Genomic DNA, 19908 nt, shown 5'->3' with positions numbered 1-19908 from the left:
TGCTGCAGTGGCGCACCGTCACTGTTAAATTGAACATCAAAATATAATTTCTCGGTGACTGTTCGTTGAGATTAAACATAGTAGTGACTTGTCAATTCTATCTTATCAACACACAGCAACAGGCAGTGATAGACTTGTTTCTTTATAACTTTAAGAGGTAGTGCACAAAATGCTAACGTACAAATAAATACAGTTTTTGAAACCTCACCGTATTTTTGTTTATATGCTTTCATATGTTTTACTGGTATTTGACATTACATTTAGTTACATAAAATCTAACTTTAAAACAAACGTAGTAAATTAAATTGAACTGATATATGCAATCCAATCTGATATACAGAATTAGTCTTTCTTTTAACTACATAACTAAAACCACAATATAGTATTGAACACGATGTATAGTAAGTACCCTGACATCTTGCTTCTTTTCAAATAAACAGCATGTATACTTGATTGGACTCCTAATGCCTCTTAATTTATATTAAAAACAGGGGAAGTTATGAAACACAAAATAACCTTGAGATTCGTGGATAGGATTGTACAATGTCAATTAAATTATGCAAATTGAAATGTACACTACAGTAGGTTTCAGGCACCTGAATGCTTCTTTTCTCTGAGGACTTGCTAGATCTCTTATCCCCTCAGTAAAGACAAGCTCAACGTTCGCACAGCATTATAGAAAAATGCTTGTGAGACCAACTATCAGGACAGACAGTTGTCTGAACAATGGCAAACAACTACATTACATTTCAAGCCTGGTGACAAAACCTAATTTTCTCTGAGATTATTTTTCAGAGGTAGCCTAATTAGGGAACCAGAATGTAAGAGACGTGAAGGGTTTGAGATTGAGAACGGGAATTCACACCTACATTTTGCAAGTCTAGTGTCTACAGGAGCTTGCAAGGAAAATGTGATTGTCTTTTTGTTAGACGATCGCATTGAGATACCCCACATTACTATATAGATCTCCCCCGCACCAAGACAGAACCCATGACCCTCCATCCCATGAGTCCAGAGCCCCAAGCACTACTCCACACGGCTACCTATTCTACTGTCTTGATTAAAGACATTGAATCTTGTATCATTCTCTGTAGACGTAATCAGAGACTGGGCTGAATGCACTGTTCATTATGAAGCTAATCTTCATGAAATGGACACTCAAAGTAGTTTCTTGATCATGTAAATTCACAATCAACTACTTCTATTGTACCAATGGCCCTAGACAAAATGGGTTCACACAATTCAAGAGAACAACAGTAATTTATATTCTATATTTGCAAGTACCAGAATATTCCCAACTGAAATGAAAAAAGGTTTTAACTTATTTTCTTATACCTCACTTATATTACGTAAGTCCTAAAATCTGTGTCGAAAATGCAGCTCTATTTTCCTTACAAATAATATCATACCTTCTCATTTTATAAATACTGTTATCCTTGATGTGTATGATACACTTGAAGTATATACTATAGCTAACACTATAAACAGTCAAAGAGCTGGGGTGGCTGAGTTTGAGAATGGTACTGATTACAAGTTGGGGATAGATTCTGTTGTAATCAAATGTTTGTACATGCTTCATTAGAAACTATGTTATTGAGTGATTTGTTTTGTATAATAAATATTGCTTATTACATTATACTTATTCAGTGATAGAATTTGAGAGTTTGGTGGACATTCATGAATCCTAGAGAAAATAATAAGTGGAAGTGAAAGGTTTCCATCATATTACATCTATGGTTTTCTCTAGGCTGAAAGAAGTCTGAAATTATATAACTAGATATTCATTAGGAACCACTGAAACTTTAAAAACGTATCTAATATATATATATATATATATATATATATATATATATATGTATATATGTTTATTCATTTTAGTACACATCATTGGCCTCGTCTAGTTGTTGTGTCAGCTCTGCTCACTCTCCAATTCTGGCCCTGGCTGTGTGCTACGCATGAGGAAGCTATTCTCTTGGCAAGCGTAACCAGATCTGCTCCCAGAGACGACCTCTTAATATCCTTGGGGATCTGCAGTGTAATACCTCTCCCGCCCTAAACATAACGTGAGGCCATCAGTACTTGCAGTCAAGTGTCAGAGACAGACCTGAGACGGGCAAGCCTCAACAAATCTTAGGCATGTTGATCACGTGGCATTTCTCACTGCTCTCTGTGACTGAGAATTCATCAGGACAACAGTCTCTCTATCTGTAGTGTTATCTATACACCCCTGCTCAGGAACACAAATATATATATATATATATATATATATATATATATATATAGAAGGGTTGGTTGCTTCCTTGCATGCTTTATGTATGTATGTATGCATGTATGCATGTGTGTATGTATGTAATCTGTTAATTACTTTGAAATATGTCCCAAAAAATACACTTTGTTTTGTAGCTTTTAACCAGTTACTTAGTTAGTTATTATCAAAGCTATACTATAATATGGAGGTTCTACTGAATCAATATTTTAAATTGTAGAAAAAACTGCTTGTGTGTTTATGTGTGAGATTAATAGTGTGGACTTTTAGTTACACACAAAAGAGAAATAAAAAATAAACCTAGGATTTCTGATGATGAGTCATGTGACAGTCATGGATTAACTGATAAATGCATCTGGACAATTCTATGTGTATATTGCAATTTCAAACCTTGTATTGTTACATTTAAACTTAGTGTTATTAAAAACAAACAAAAAAAAAGTGTTTTAAATGTATTGTTTAAATAATGGTCAGCTGATGTTGTGACATTTTATTGATAAAGCATGAGTGAGTTTACTATGGATGGCATTACTGATGCCATTCCTGTAATACAGAGAACTGAGTAGAAAAAAAGCTCACATTAAAAAAATGTAAATGTGTAAATATGGCATTCCAATCCAATACTTCAATCTACCATTCTTCTTCAGCATGATCTGTGAACTAAGACAACAAACCTCACTGATTGAGATCATTTCACCCTTAGTAGAAAAATACTAACCCAAATTCTATCATGCTTGCAAAATAATAATTATGCTTGCACTGAATTTCCATGCTATTGAATATATTTAGGTTTGCTTGTTGCAACATTTATTTTTAGTATGCTTACCTACATTATTAATCCATGTCTGTTTCCCAATTGCATCATGGGGATTTGATAAAGAATCACACATTTAGTAATACATCCTTTCCTTTTAAAAGGACACTACTTAAAGTGCAACCAGGTGGTGCAGGGGCTTTTAGTTTAGTTAGGGCAGTCATTTTCTCAACAAACCTTAAGGGAAAGACTAACTGGGGTATATCCTGATAGATTTCAATTGATGTATTTATTTTTAATTAGGATTTTTATAGCTTTAAAGCCAGTTAGGTAAAAATGAAATTATATCATATATATTACATATGCAACATATGTATGTATGCTGGTAAATAAAATAAATTAAAAAATACATAAAATATCCAGGAAAAAAATAATATGAAACTGTAAACAGGACAGACTGTGTCAAAAGTGATTTTTCTGTTTTGTTATGCGAGATCCAACACATTTGAAATGTCAAGCTGTGTATATCAATTTTCTGCTGAGAGTTAAGAAATTAATGTCAGACTGACATTCGTTTCAAAACTGCTGAGGAAGCCAGCGAGCTCCATCTCCCGTCCCACAAGCATCCAAATAAACACAGCACACAAAGGTGCAGGTCTCATGGCTGCTGTGGTTGATGTGGATGGATGGAAGATATTCAATACGGTGAGCAGGAAGGTCTAACTTTAAAAATGTAATATTATAATGAATCAAACTGACCTGCTACTATTGCCCTTGTGAGTGAAAACTAGATGCCTAGAAAAAGCGAGCTGCTCTCGAGAGGGAGATTAAGGGAAAAGCCATTGCTGATTATCATTTCTGCACGCAGCTCCCTGCTTGCTCACCAACTGTGCTGGAAAATTTACTGCTCAGGGGCTTTATATATACAGACGACTGGATAAAGCATAATTTATGGTAACTGTTTTACTCTGACTGTCATCAGAATTTCTGTACATGTAAAAAATAACTCTTTACAAGACCCAAAATATTCTATAGCTCTTCGGGGCTCAGTGAGGACTTTGTCATAATGGCATTCTGTCCCTGTGCATATGTACCGAAAAGGGAGGAGCTGCAAAAATCTGCCTTTAGGTTTATTTTAATCCTCCGCTTTCTTGTTGTCTCATTGGCGAGCTAACTATGGGAATATTATCTGGAGGAGGGTTTGTTGAGAGTGGGTCAGACTTGAAGCCTGTCAGAGCTTTTTGAGCCCCTGAGAAGGATTAGGAGAGAGGGGGATTATGCAGAAAAACAGAAAAAGGGATGTGCACCAATCTTGAAAGAGGATGACGGTTTTCACAGAATTTGATGGGAGAAATTAAGGCTTACATTTAATGTATTTAATATTTTATTCATTTATTTTTTTAACAGTTACAAGAGGTTGGAGGTAAAGAGTGTAAACTACAGAAAAACGACAACTGAAGCTGATGTGCACAGTCTGGAAAAAACGAGAAAGACCAGAAGAGGAGAAGTCACTCATTATCTGTCTAGCTATCAGGTACATGAAGAGATCACAACAACCAGTGTGATTCAACATCAATGCTCCTGGCACATGAAGATCAATATTTTTTAAAAGCACAATGTAGGGTGCACACACAAAAATAAGTTGTAGTTTTCTATTATTTTACTTTTTATTTCTAAATACAAAATGTTTTTTGATTTGCAGTTGGCAAACTGTTATAAGAATAGTCGAAAATCTTAGTTCCCACTATGGCCCACAATCCACCTCAACCGACTTATTACAATTAAAAACACTCACTTTACAAAGTCTGTTGTTTTGTTTAAGCCAACCCTGACAGGCTAATTGTTTTACTAATTTAGCTGGAAGCGGGGTACTTATCTGTTTATGATCATTTTCAATCAATTAGCTACATATGTTTGCTTCCATACTGCGCTAGTCTTAAAACTGGCATGGTTGCATGGCACTTTATTTAGTTACATCAGGAGACACATGGTTGGAGTTCCTGATACACTGTTACATTAATATAGTACAGCAAGCCTGATACAGAAACAAGCTTACGTGTTTGACTGCATGTATGTTCAGTGAATTGAACAATGGTCTGGGCATTAATAGCCAGATGGGATTTTTGTTGCGTGCTCATATCAAAAAGATCAGGTTACAAACACTGCTTTGCTTACACAGCAAACAATCTCTTGTGCAATTACAGTGGTGAAGGGTGGCGTATGGCAGCCTTGAATTCACTTAGAAGAAAACTGCAACTGGTTTAAAACTGTCTGGATCGAAACCTTTTAAAGTAAATGTTTTGTACAATTTCACTAGTTTATTTTCGAGTGAATTCTAAATCGAATCTTTATAATTGAACTACAGCCCAGATTCAGTTGAATTTAAGCTCATCTGCTAATCACAAATTAAAGACCAGTACTGGTGAGCATGTTTTCTTACAATATAATCATGATGCCTGTATTTGGGCCTGAAGGCATTTTTAAGTGTCATCAAATAACTGACCTACAGCAACACATATATAGCCCATAAATGTGTTATAATATATATTTTTATCCATTTGAAAAATATATAATATTACATTTTTTGCAAATCTACTTGAAACTGTAGAATGTGTTGAGATTTTTTTGTTTGTTTATTGTGTGGTAGCATGATACTAGGTCATTTTGATTGGCTGAAATGCAACCAGCTAAGATAAGTTTATTGCCTGTCTCTTTCTTGCTTTTTAGGTCCACAATAAAGGTTTGTATCTCTAGCCTCCGGAACTGAAATAAACCTTTTACTGGAATGAAGTACAATTTGATCCGCATGGCAGTTCTGTGGCTGGAGCATTAGAGCAGTCCATTAAAAACACGGAAGTGGGAATCAAAAGGCACGGCTTTGTCTGAGGCCTGGCACCTGACAATGGACACCTCACCCCTAGAATTAGCCTCAGGAGCGCTGCAAAAAAGAGATGAAAGCCCTGTAACTGCCATTAGTGCAGTTAACAAGAGAGAACAACACTGTGTGTGCAGCTTGGTAGATATCCTCAAAGAAGCATTTCTATATAGGCTGACCTCTCCACTAGTTTGCTGACCTGATGAATTCTGGTCATGGTTAGCATTAACTTAATAGGAGGCACAGAAATTACCTTTAAAAGTCATGTTGTCGTGATTGCAAATGAGAATTATGAATCTGCCACTTTCTACAAGAGATCTAAAACTCGAACTGTACAGTAAACACAGTTACACAGATAAACACATTTCATGAGTCTTGTTATTTTCAAAGACAAGGGAAACACTACAGACTAGATATAAAATCCATAATCCATATGTAACCCATACATTAATAGCTCATATACTACTAACACTACTATTACTAGTTATAATGATAATAGCAGACCTTAATACAGTAGGAACCATTTTTAAAAAGTGCACACAATTCACACTTCAATAAGAATCAGTATACCACAATAGGAAATGTTTTGTTAAATCCCAGTTTAACTCGATTCTATAACGATTCTATACTGCCTATATACACTGTCCGTATCCAGGTTTTTTTCATTACTGGCAGTTAATTAAGTGATGGGATCAGAGATGCTTAATCAAAGATTGTCTAACAAGATTATGTGTCCTAATGAAGAACTGTTAAGAGTAAACCAGTGACCATAAAAATAATATTGATATTTGGTAAGCAAATGTGTATCAAATGATTTTCCCCAGCAATGTAACATATGCTTTTCGTTCTGTTTGCGGATGTATGTTATTTTTTCACGTGTAGCCCTATTGTGCCACCTCCTGATAAAGGGGGCATTTCCTCTCACAGCCCGGTTCAGTACATTAGTACCTCAAGATGATCATAGCTTTTTTTCATGCGTTTCATCCAAGTTATCATTCATGCTATAATTTATGGAAAATAAATCTCTTTCGCAAACAGTTAATTATAGCTCTGAACTGAACTCTGACACATTTCTTTATCTTGGATTAAAACAACACCTCTGACAGTAAGTACTCATGTCTAAATTACTACTTCCTCGTTTTGCGACGGGAATCGGGAATGTGGGGAAGAATTTAATGAACAAAACTGCTTCCTTATTTCCTAGATCCTGTCCCACTCTGTTGCATCCCGACTTGCTTGTCAGCTTATATTCCTGGAAGCAGAAGATCGCTGCTGTGCGTTTCAGTAGAGTCATACTGCTCCTACAGCCCATTTCTGTAGCAGGTGCTTTGGGCCTTTCTCCAGTTGCCATGGAGATTTCTCTCTGCCCCAGTAGGAATTACCTACCCTTCTACACAGGCAGCCTGCCAACTTATACGTAGCGACTGAAACCCCTTAAACCCAAAGCCTTCTTTGAAGCACGCATTTACAATTAATTAACTGTTCAGTTGTGTTAACGTAACCATTTCTTTAGCACAAGGATCAACATCTTTTGCTCTGACTGTGCAAAGCCTTTGTAACCACTTCAGTACTGCATTATAGCCAATACCCTCCCTCAGGTAACTATTTTATTCCGAGTTCATTAATTTAATTAATGCAATTACTAGCTTAGGCTTGTTGATGGATTATTGTAACTTGGAGTGTACTGCTGACCCTCTCCTACTCTAGAATTCCTCCAACACAGCAATAATGTGTGTGTGAGCGTGTGCGTGTGAATATGCATGTTTCTGTGCATAGGCTGTATTTTAACCCTTTAAATCATATCCATTTTGGAAGGAACAGAAAACAAATACTATTTATTTTAAAACAATCTATTCAATAAACACATAGCTGTGTCTCTTAGAAACACTTGCATAAATATCATGAGCACACACACTTACACAAATTGTACTCATATTACTGGGTGCACTCACATTACTTTAATATCTTGCTCTCCTATTTGAAACAAACCAACAACATCAATATAGTGTGCAATACAGTATCTGTATTTTCAAGAATAACAATCAGAAGTGAAATATATAAACAATTTGCAATATAATTCCAGGCTTTTTCTGTTCTTCTGCTTTTTAGTATAATTTACCTCCAACTGTAAATATATCCAATGGACATATAACCACAAAATTGCATTGAAACCATCATTTCCCTGTGAAAGCAGGTAGGTCAGGTCAGTAAGAGCTTTCCTTTAGATACTCCAAATATGTTTGATAATGGGATTGAAATGGTTCTGTGCACCACACTTTAATCTAATACTCTTTAAGTAAAAAAGAGTACAACACCTCTGGGATACAGTGTCTGGTCATCTGAAAATGTTTTGCTTGGTTTAGCAGCGAAGGAGTACAACATGTTCTTGCAGTCTGGTAAATAAATTTGCTAGTTTGGCAGGGTTGATTTACATAACAGATAAACAAACAACCCAGGCAAAGTCACTGAGAGAAAAATCCATCCCCATGATGGATTCATAATTTCATGACTGATCCAGTCATCGTCGTAAGGAAAGTAAATTCAGTAACAAAAACCGAAGAAGAAGGACAGTGGGCCTAGAAGCACTCCTAAATTAGGTTAAAGGCTGTCTTGCTAGTAAATAAATAAGAGCAGGTTCAGAGCAGCATTATTAAAGCAAGGCTTTATCTGTTTGCAGATTAAACAAAGGCTTCAGTCTGCCTGTGCTGTCAGGGGCTTTATCTGTTACACCACACCTGCATGTTGAAACTAGAATACATATTTTAACAAGTTTATAAAATGATAGGTTCTGCATATTTTCTAAGTTGTGAGTTAGTGATAAAAGGATACCCTGGGAGGCATACAATGAACTGTGTAATAAAATAAAACCTACAGTATTCATTTTGTGAAAGTACATGCTAAAAGGTAATTGAGTTCAAGGCTGATGACCACAATTAAATCAAAATAGACAATCGTATAATAGCATAAATACATGTAAGATATTTTGAGAAAATCACATATAGTGTTCTGCAGACTTCAGAGTTATGGAGACCTCATATCTCACTAAAGTAGTACCTTGCAATAAGGGTTATTATTAGAAAAAAACTGAACTTCACTGGGCTGTCTGCACTGCCGAGAGAGGATTGATACTCTGTTCAGTGATGTGTCTCAATTCGAAGGCTGATTCCAACTTCACTGGTAGAATTGTATACTTTTTAAAATAGTAATGTTTTTCTATACAATCTGAACACATCATTACAGCATATTGACATACACCTTAAAGGAAAACAAACTAACACTTTACACGACCATGATCCCAATTCAGGCACTGTGTTTATGCCACAGCCTCTACAACACGATAATATTGATATATAAACTAAAAACTAAATAAAATACATTTGAGCTGCCTAAAGTCAGATGTTTTGTTGAACACAAAATTCAAAACTCTGTGTTCCTCAAACTATGAAATCCCTATAAAAAAAAAAGATTGCTGACATTGTAGTCCGGAAGCAAACATGGTCTGGCGGTGCTGTCAGTTAAAAAGAAAAAATAATGTGAATCTTTTCTGAAATCCATAAAATAAGAAATATGTGTTTCAGTTAAATTATTTTGTGCAAGTGACAGATGCAAGTTTTCAGATAGAATAGCATTTCTTAATTTGTAAGCTAGAGATCACTTTGAACGTATTGAATATGGATATTGATCTGTTGACCACTAGTTTTCGTACTAAACATCCAGCAATTTATATAATAACGTTTGTACATAATGCTTTCCCTAGGTATTACATGAAATTGTATGTCATGGGCATATGAGGATATGTTGTTAATGGTTATAAATGCTTATGAATTGTTAATTTTGCAGGGTGTGAGCATAAGCAATAATACCTAGGGGGTATCTGTGTCAATCTGAAATACTTGAAATAAGATCTTACGGTATCTGAGTTTAACATATTAGGTGATTGTGCGATCGTTCCTACAGCTTTGAATATGAAAATGATGCAGAATATGTGCCAGAATCGCACTTCTGTACACAAAGGTGTTTACAGGCTGTGCACAATGACGACTGTGTAATGAAAAGCGAATAACCATAAACAGAATCAAATCCCTAAGCCATGTAGGATCATGTCTGATCATCCTCAAAAGCCACATACTGAACAGAAATATATAGTCCAGGAAATACAGACTATCGGAGTCCAGAGCCCTAACAACTATGCATCAGTACAGATACTGATGCTATCTGTCTGATGGACTGACACTGGCACTGGCCCATGAAAGTAGTACAGCACTCACCTTTGAAGAAGCTAATAACCTAAAACATAAACCATAGAATTTCTGGGCATGATATTAGGAATCAAAAACTAAACAGCTGCAGGCTTTAATCTAGTAGGTAACTATGTAATTCCCTCTGCGCTGTTAAAATGATAACATTAAAACAGATCAGGAGTGTGTGTCACTCAGGCGGCTCACAGTGCACTGTCACTGACTTAACAGAGTCCTGGAAGATGTGGTCCTAATGCACTCCTACACGGACTGCAGAATAAAGTGTTTTGTGGTTTTCTTTTTCCAAGAGGTATTGTTTGGATTATCTTGCATGGCTATCTAAGAGGATTAGAGGATAAATGATTCATAATCCACTACTGATGAATCGGGGGGTTGGGGAAAGGAAAGGAAAAGGGAAAAACAATGGTACATGGTGTTTGTAAACTAGTGTGATTTCTGTGTGATAAAAAAAAAAACCTCTGCGGAGTGCGGATTATCAAACAATTACTCTTGCTGCTCATGATTAATATGACTGTTAATGGGATAAGACTGGATGATACAGCAAGGTGGAAAGTGATAATAACTTAATAGATGAGGGAGAGTATGAATATAAAATGCTCAGTACAGCAATCATGCAAGGGAGAGTTGATAACAGCACCTTGAAGGCTACGTGGAAAAAAAAAAGCTTTGAAAATCTTAATTGTCATCACAGTAATGAAGTCATCCACAGTCCTCTAAAAAAAAAAAACTATAATTTGTATTTTGTTCATACATGGAATATCTAATTAGAATAGCAATTTAATACGCTGATATGCCCGTGCTCGCTCTTGTGCTCTCTCTCTCTGTCTCTCCCTCCCTCCCCAGTTCTATCTGGATCTCCAAGGCACTGACAGTTCTGGGGGCACAACAGAAAATTGAGGTTTGCTTCCTTTGCAAACCTGTTTTCTGCCTTCTGTCTTGTACTGTATGTTACTTTATGATGCAGATGCTCTACTTGTACCACACTTGAGTCTAGAAGAGCTCTGATGGCACAGAGGTGGCGAGGAAGCCAGTAGCATGCATGTCAACACTCCCTGGGGTTCTAGGAATGAAATCTAAACCTTTACTCTCTCTCTAATGGGGTCTGGATCTCACTGCCATATGGTGGATTAAAACCCCTCCCCCAGTCTGAACTGTTGCAATCAAATTAACCCATTAATGGCTAGCTTCGACACCCATGGCCTCGGAGTAGCTTTGTGGAACACAGTAGATCACACCTCAGTCAACAAAGTTCATATTGTGTAGAAAATGACAGTATTGGCAATTCATGGAGGATACATTTTGAATTGTTAACAGGACAGTATCGAAAAGAGTTAGTCATGGTCATTGTAAACTAAAAGAGTTCAGTCATTGTATTTCAGTGTTTTAACTAATAACACAATTAAAATTAAATCAACTTTAAAACTGTTTATGTGTCTCAGCAGGTATAAACATGTATTTCCCATAATAAAGCCCCATTCAACACTGAAATGTCGCCAAATTCCTGGCAAGTGCGATCATTTCCCATGGTTTGAGATATGGCAGTAGCAGTAAAATACTCTGAGATGGATATTTAGGAGACGTCACACTACTGTTATTGTATATTTTTATATAGGCAAAACAATCACCATTCGGCAGCGCAACGCTGATTATAATATTCACAAATATAGTAGCCTATTGTTGTGTTAAATAACTGCACACAGTGTTTTTAAATAGACAGCTATGACTGTTGTCATACGATTATGAAAATGATTGCTGGCAATTGTTTCAGTGTGAATGGGGTTTAGCTATCCTAGAGGTATTAGCATTTCATGATAACGATACTAAAAAAAAAAAAATCTGATTTTTAAAAAAATCTGCTACTTACAATGTACTTGTATGGTATCTTCTCCTCTTTCTTTTCCCTCTTTAGTAGCAAACTGCAAAAAAGAAGAGATGTATGAATTAGGGAGCACCTATGCAGCTATGAACTATCAACAGGGTATTAAAGAGTACAATACACTTCAGGAAAAGGTGTGCGCAGTTGCAGAAGGGTATCCACCTTGTGTTCTATATACTCTTTATCCATTTTCACCAGAAATGTCAAATCTGGTAAACAAAACAGTCATCTTGTAAACCATACTGTACAGGCAACATTAAGAGTCACAAATATGCAAAGGATATCTATACAATTGCTAGTAATAAAAACAGGTTACACACACACACACACAATCACACAAACCTACACACGCATCAGAGAAACCTCTGATTTATTTAAAAACAAAACTGTACACTGTGTTTTATTAAAGCCACAGTTTAGTTGAATGTATATCATCATTCAAGTTATCTGTTTGGATCCAAAATGTACCATCTACTGGTGGAAACTGTCCATAAAAAAGCTTAGGTTCATCTAAATTCCCCAAAATGACAATGGAAATCATCCATTCATGAAGCATGGAGTAAGTTAAATGCTGTAAGATTAAACAGCATATTTGAATTACAAATATAATGGCTTAAGGGCTTAGCTTTGTTAGTGAGGTACCATGACTTAATTAATAAAGTCCTACATTGAAAATTAAATTACAAGTTTGGGATGTAGGCCTGGTCAATAAGTCAAAAAAAAAAAAAAAAAGAACACATTAAATGTGAAAAAAGTAGGTTTATACTCATGAGAACCACATTATAACAGTCATGAATTACTTTTTAAATTGTTCATATATGTAGCCTAGTTATCACTTTCTTCTGCGTTGTTTTTTCTCCAGATGTTTATTTAATTATATATAGTGAATTATATAGTTTATTTGTGCTTATTGTGTCATTGGTGTCAGGGAACTGAACGTTTTTGTCTGTTCATTCTACATACTATCCTGACTGACCGCTGAAGTGGAGTATTATATGAAATCAATACCAGATCAATATAGTTTAACAATACTGAAACGATTTGCTGTGCAATTTAATTCAAGCACTGAGGGTTTCAAACATTTTACCCAAAATAAATATAACAGTGGCACTTAATTCATAATGAAACTGGTTGTAATGAAAATAGAACTGCTTTAAAAAAAATCTTATTCAAGAAAACAATTACATAAAAAAACTCGAATGAAGAAACAATTAAATTGAAGTACCAGTCATCACAATAAAGCACAGATATTTGTTGTTGTTTTTGTATGCAATGTATTCTGCCAAAAAACACGCAAACAAAGACTAAACCATAAATAAGTGGTATAGGCTCTGAAATTCAAGGTAACATTAGCTATACATATTGGAATCCCAGTTACTGTTGTATGGTCACCCTCACTACATATGTCTTAGGATGTATGCGTCTTGTTCACTTAATCATGCATCACGAGATGAGAAGGTTGTGTTGAAACAGCTAATGCCATCTAGAAGATTAAGCTAATACTGCAGAAAGGAGACAATCAGATACATTTGAATCATAACAATGTATGTATGCATATATTTTTTTCACATCATATACTAAACTGTTGTCTTGTATTAGCATTTTTAAGTGTACACATTTCTTAATGTATTGGATTTTTCATCAATAAGAACAAGTTTCAGCTCCTTAGCTGGTAATTATTTATGTCAGGTCAGCTTTTATATCTAGAAATATTAAGGAAATACTAAACAATTGTAATAATCTGTAACACAGCAACGTAGGAATAATTAATGGTGTCAAGGGAGTGCTCCTTGGCCTTTAAAGCCACACCTTGTTGCACTTGAATTCTGCCAGAGCTCTATTGGAAGAATCCAAGATGTTAAAAACAGCATTTAATTAAGCAAATGCTCCTGATACAAGGATTTGCCTTACAACTATTAAAGGCCTTTCTTATCAGTGGTCTATGTAAATCCTCCATATTTCCCAGAGATATCTATGAAATAAACAAAGCATGACAATTCAATGAAGTGGACTGATGTCACATATCAAATCAGATGTCACACTTGAGTCCATGAAATGGAGTGAATGTAACTTGCATCTTGTTGTTTGATTAACTTTTTGTGTGTGCTCTTCCAGAAATAAATACTTTATAAAGAGTATACAAAGTATAGTATATAGTGCAGTGTGTAAAGTGTAACATGTATGCATATGTGCAAAAGATTCAATGTGGGTCACAGAAAGGGAATAGTTGAACTTGGATGGCTATGGTAAAATGATGATATAATACAATCAATTCCAAACATTACTACAACCATCCTTAATGTGTCCACCTGTCCCAGATCATAGCACTGTTGAAAATGTATCTGTTTGAAAGAGGATTAATAGAGTATAATTTATTTTAGCAACATAAAAAAACTTAAGTTTCACTATGATGTCACTTCCACCTAAACAAAAAATAATAATATTAATAATAAAAAAATACAATAACTCATACCCACCCACTGGTAGGCAAACAAACAAACAAACAAACAAACAAACACATCTAGTGAGGGGAACACCTGCCCATTTCAAAACACTATACAGGCCACATATACATTGCTTTTTTTATTATTTTTTTTGCTCATATCATTTATGTTAATGTTTTTTGGTCTTATCAGTGTGCGTTGATTGTTCAAAGCTCTAACAAAGGCGAAGCACTGATCCGAGGATTAGTTGAGCGCCGGATTTAAAGCTGAGAGATACAAACCTCTGTTAAAAAATACAGTTTAAAAGCCCGATATATTAAGAACAAGACATATTGCCATGACAACAGATTCCAGAAGGGAACAAACTAAATGACAAGCCGTCCCCACTAAAGCACATATAAATTATTGATGCACTTCACTGACTTGCAGTCTGCCCATGCTTTTCAAATGTAAGGAGTCCAGAAGATGCCTAGGCGCTGATAATATATAGTGATGGAGAGCACACACACACACACACACACACAAACCCTCTGTGCAATTTTCTCAGCACACGAGCCTTAATCCAGTGGGATTTAATTAAATCCAGTGGTTTAAATACTTATTCTTAACATGTTAGTAGTCAAGCCATGATTGCACAAAAACAGGTACTATTTGGGTCATTACTCGCTCGGTTCAGCCCTTCCTCGCTGAAGAGCGATCCATTTCACACATGCCATGACTGAATTAGTGATAAGTAATCAACTGCAAATTAATGAAACATTAAATCACTTCTATTTTTTCTAGCCACAGAGAATAACTGGTTCCCAGTCCGGCTCCGGCTGTCCAAGCTCATAAGCGAACGCATTTTCACTTTTATAACGTGATTCGACACGAAGGTAGAAGTTGTCATTCTTCATTAATTCACTGCCTGGTTGCTTATTGGAGAGCCCATCATAAACCAGTGAATTAATTCCCTCCAATTTACTTTAACTCAATTTGCCCTGTATTGCTGACCTTCTTCTACAGTATAAATTAAAACATCCCTAGTTTCTTTAATTAACTAATTGAATAACCTCATATATATATATATGCAAACATGGTAAGAGCAGCAGAGCGCATTCTTTTTGAATAAGAAAAGCCAACAAGCAAATAAATGTGTTTAGAATGAAAGACCAAGCAAAATCCCAACACAACTGAAGATGCTGTTGAAATGCCTTTTAAAACGATCGGAAGCTTAGCATACATCAATTAATAATTAAATATATAAATAAATAGCAAAGGGCAATCGATGCCATGCCGTTTTTGGACAGATCTCCAGCTATAAACAAGAAACGTGTCCAGATAAAACGCAGCTCTTTTTATAACTGATGAGCTTCTGTGGGGTTTGTAATAGTGTCGTGGCATTATTTTCCAGCAAGCAGCAGCGCAATGAAGGAGCTCAGCCCGCCTGTAATCTGCGCTATAGTGCCATCCCGGGCATGTGGGGCCTGTGGACAACATCTGGATTTGCACATGCAGTGTCACCATTTCAGTCAGATAGTGTGTACAGTTGTGTGGATAACTACTCGTTACACCTGAATGCTGAAACCGCCTTTTAAAAAATGCTTAGGAAGACAATCGTATGTATTTATTCCCACTACAAGATGATCTTAAATAGTATTTTAGAATGCATTTTTATGTATAATGTACTTACTGATTGTATGTATAGACTTATATGTGGATGGATTATGTTGTGTTTTTCGAGTGAGACCAAAGACAAATTTCCACCTTGTCTGGACAATTTTTTTTTTTTACCTTGATGGTATATGTAAATGACAAAGGATTATATATGTGTATATATATATATATATATATATATATATACACTCACCTAAAGGATTATTAGGAACACCTGTTCAATTTCTCATTAATGCAATTATCTAACCAACCAATCACATGGCAGTTGCTTCAATGCATTTAGGGGTGTGGTCCTGGTCAAGACAATCTCCTGAACTCCAAACTGAATGTCTGAATGGGAAAGAAAGGTGATTTAAGCAATTTTGAGCGTGGCATGGTTGTTGGTGCCAGACGGGCCGGTCTGAGTATTTCACAATCTGCTCAGTTACTGGGATTTTCACGCACAACCATTTCTAGGGTTTACAAAGAATGGTGTGAAAAGGGAAAAACATCCAGTATGCGGCAGTCCTGTGGGCGAAAATGCCTTGTTGATGCTAGAGGTCAGAGGAGAATGGGCCGACTGATTCAAGCCGATAGAAGAGCAACTTTGACTGAAATAACCACTCGTTACAACCGAGGTATGCAGCAAAGCATTTGTGAAGCCACAACACGTACAACCTTGAGGCAGATGGGCTACAACAGCAGAAGACCCCACCGGGTACCACTCATCTCCACTACAAATAGGAAAAAGAGGCTACAATTTGCACAAGCTCACCAAAATTGGACAGTTGAAGACTGGAAAAATGTTGCCTGGTCTGATGAGTCTCGATTTCTGTTGAGACATTCAGATGGTAGAGTCAGAATTTGGTGTAAATAGAATGAGAACATGGATCCATCATGCCTTGTTACCACTGTGCAGGCTGGTGGTGGTGGTGTAATGGTGTGGGGGATGTTTTCTTGGCACACTTTAGGCCCCTTAGTGCCAATTGGGCATCGTTTAAATGCCACGGCCTACCTGAGCATTGTTTCTGACCATGTCCATCCCTTTATGACCACCATGTACCCATCCTCTGATGGCTACTTCCAGCAGGATAATGCACCATGTCACAAAGGTCGAATCATTTCAAATTGGTTTCTTGAACATGACAATGAGTTCACTGTACTAAACTGGCCCCCACAGTCACCAGATCTCAACCCAATAGAGCATCTTTGGGATGTGGTGTAACGGGAGCTTCGTGCCCTGGATGTGCATCCCACAAATCTCCATCAACTGCAAGATGCTATCCTATCAATATGGGCCAACATTTCTAAAGAATGCTTTCAGCACCTTGTTGAATCAATGCCACGTAGAATTAAGGCAGTTCTGAAGGCGAAAGGGGTCAAACACAGTATTAGTATGGTGTTCCTAATAATCCTTTAGGTGAGTGTATATATATATATATATATATACACACACGAAGACAGCTCTGTTTACAAGTACAAAATATACATATTTTAATACACACAGTGACTGAGAAATGTCTACAGATATAAGAACAGTGTTGGTCTATATTAAGACGAGATGAATTAGTTAATACGTTAATAAATACATACAACAACATATGCATGTCCTTTTCTCTGGTTGCCATTATGTACCCTGCCATCAATATACCTTGCTCTATCTTTAGGAGTACTCCTTATAAGGTTGCCATACAAAGCCTTGATACAGCAATACAAATTAATGAGCTCCACAGGGTCTATGCCTTTATGTACACAAAACATTACATAATTTCAAGATTTTTATAATCTGCAAAACTGAGGCTCAGGGTTCTTCTTGAAGCATCCGACTGCACACTGATATGAACAAAAGAGTATAGGGGTACTACAATAATACTATATACAATATGTATGTCAACAATGTGTGTTTGTGTGTGTGTATGTGGGGGGGGGGGGGTTATAATATTTGAAGAATGCATTAGCCAGATAAACGTCAAATTGATCTATTCCTGTCTATACCGTCATTAGCACCCCTATATAGCACAGCCCTTGGATATTCCTGTACTGTTAATGTCCACGTTGGGTGATTCCAACATTATGGATCTCCAGTCCCATGCTGTGAAAGCAGCCTTTGACTTGGGGCCGAGCCAGAGTCCAATAGCTAATTAATCATTTTGATTTTAACTCCAGAACGCAGGGAGTCTGTTTGGATAATTGCATTGTCTTACATATTGCCTATAACCAAAGTAATCCAATTGCCATTACATTATCACAGAGGACATTTCCAACAAGTGGATGCTGAATGCTACTAAAATGTATTTGATGTCAATGTTTAATGTTTTGCTTTCAGAAAGGGGGATATGTAAGTGATGTAAACAAATGTAAATATACATAGTAAACTGGCCATTCTTTCAATGTAATATAATCATTAAGTTACATGGTGCTTAACTATACATCCACAATTATTATATTTGTATAAAGCAGGTACATCAAAGTAATGTGATTAGTTGTAAGCAGAAACAAGTGTTTATTTTAATTGGTATATGTGAAGGAACAAGATCTATTCCTTTATGAATGTAATCTACTTTCAATACTTGTCATGATATGAGTTTTTATGATGCAGAAAATTAATAGTTTGTTGCAGTAATAGGTTAAGTACATGTTTTTTTATTGTCACTGTTATGTGAAGTGACCACATTTATGTATTACATTGTCAGCTTGATTAAAGTGCCAGATACAATGATTTTACGTGTCTGCTTCAGGGTTGATACAGAGTAGGAGGAGGTAGATAGCTTACATAGGCAGAGTATTCTCCAGTAAAGTTAAAGAAGAGGAACTTTTATTCATTCATTAAATAAACAAAGAAAAACTGGTTTGGAACCCCAAAATTTAAAACTAAAAAAGAAAACTCTACTAAAGTATAAATATTGGCTATTCAACTTCTCCACTAGCCCAGACAGATAGCTGAATTGTTGTTCTTGTGTTTCCTCCATGAAGTGCAGTTCTACTGGCCTTTACCTTTCAATTCAACAGCTCTGTACATGGGACTGAATTTATACTCACATATGTTTTTGAACTACCTTGAGGAAACTTCCTTCAGCTAAGTACAGCCCAAACGTCCATATATAAAGAGAATTCTAGCATTGTCTACAGATAGGCCAATTGAGCTACAGTAAAGCAGAATACAGTGAAAACCTACAGAGAAAATGGCTAAAGAACAATGCAGGACATTCTACTATAGAGGGAATAAAGTTGTAGAATATTCCAAACTTTATTATCACAAAAGTATTCTATTAATCTTTCGAGAACTACCAAAATACACATATTTACCACAATAAATTTGACTATAGGTCCAGCTGATATCAATCATAATCAGTCCTTAGTGTGTCTTCAAACTGAGTATTTTCCTCATATTTCTTTTGTTGAAAAATGTTAATGCCTGTATAGTTTAGGAAGCCTTGAACCGAGTGTGATTTTGCTTACACATTCTAATCACTATTACCCATGCTGTCAAAGTGTCAAGAAAGATTGTTCAAAGGCAGTGAATGACTTGTGCACAGGCAGCTGGCAAAGCTCAACTTCAATCTGCAATACTACCTGTCAAAGGAGAGGCGTTATTTCCTCCTATTTTTCAACATGAATTATGTATGTAGTACATTCATACACTTACATGTTATGCATTCTGCGTTGTTTTTTTCCAAATCCATTTTGCTATATATTTATTTATTTCAGGCTTAAAACCTCTCACACAGGGACATACCATCAGGTGTATAAAAAGATATGTCATATATGACACCATCTAAAGAAAATGTGTTCACTGTAT

The 19908-nt window shown here is 36.1% G+C and overlaps 1 protein-coding gene across 4 annotated transcripts in view; it reads right to left on the bottom strand.

Annotated features, from left to right (window-relative positions):
• syt1a (synaptotagmin Ia) overlaps positions 1-19908 on the bottom strand; it is a 235989-nt gene that overhangs the window by 141300 nt on the left and 74781 nt on the right. For all 4 annotated transcript variants that reach the window (XM_066723614.1, XM_066723615.1, XM_066723616.1 and 1 more), the window contains exon 2: positions 12019-12070. The gene's annotated coding sequence lies outside the window, so the exon portion shown is untranslated. The remainder of the gene's footprint in view (positions 1-12018; positions 12071-19908) is intronic.

Source organism: Amia ocellicauda, chromosome 15 (genome assembly GCF_036373705.1).
Source record: "Amia ocellicauda isolate fAmiCal2 chromosome 15, fAmiCal2.hap1, whole genome shotgun sequence".
NCBI lineage: Eukaryota > Metazoa > Chordata > Actinopteri > Amiiformes > Amiidae > Amia > Amia ocellicauda.
The sequence above is the reverse complement of the archived record's forward strand: the minus strand, read 5'-3'. Positions and strand labels throughout refer to the sequence as shown.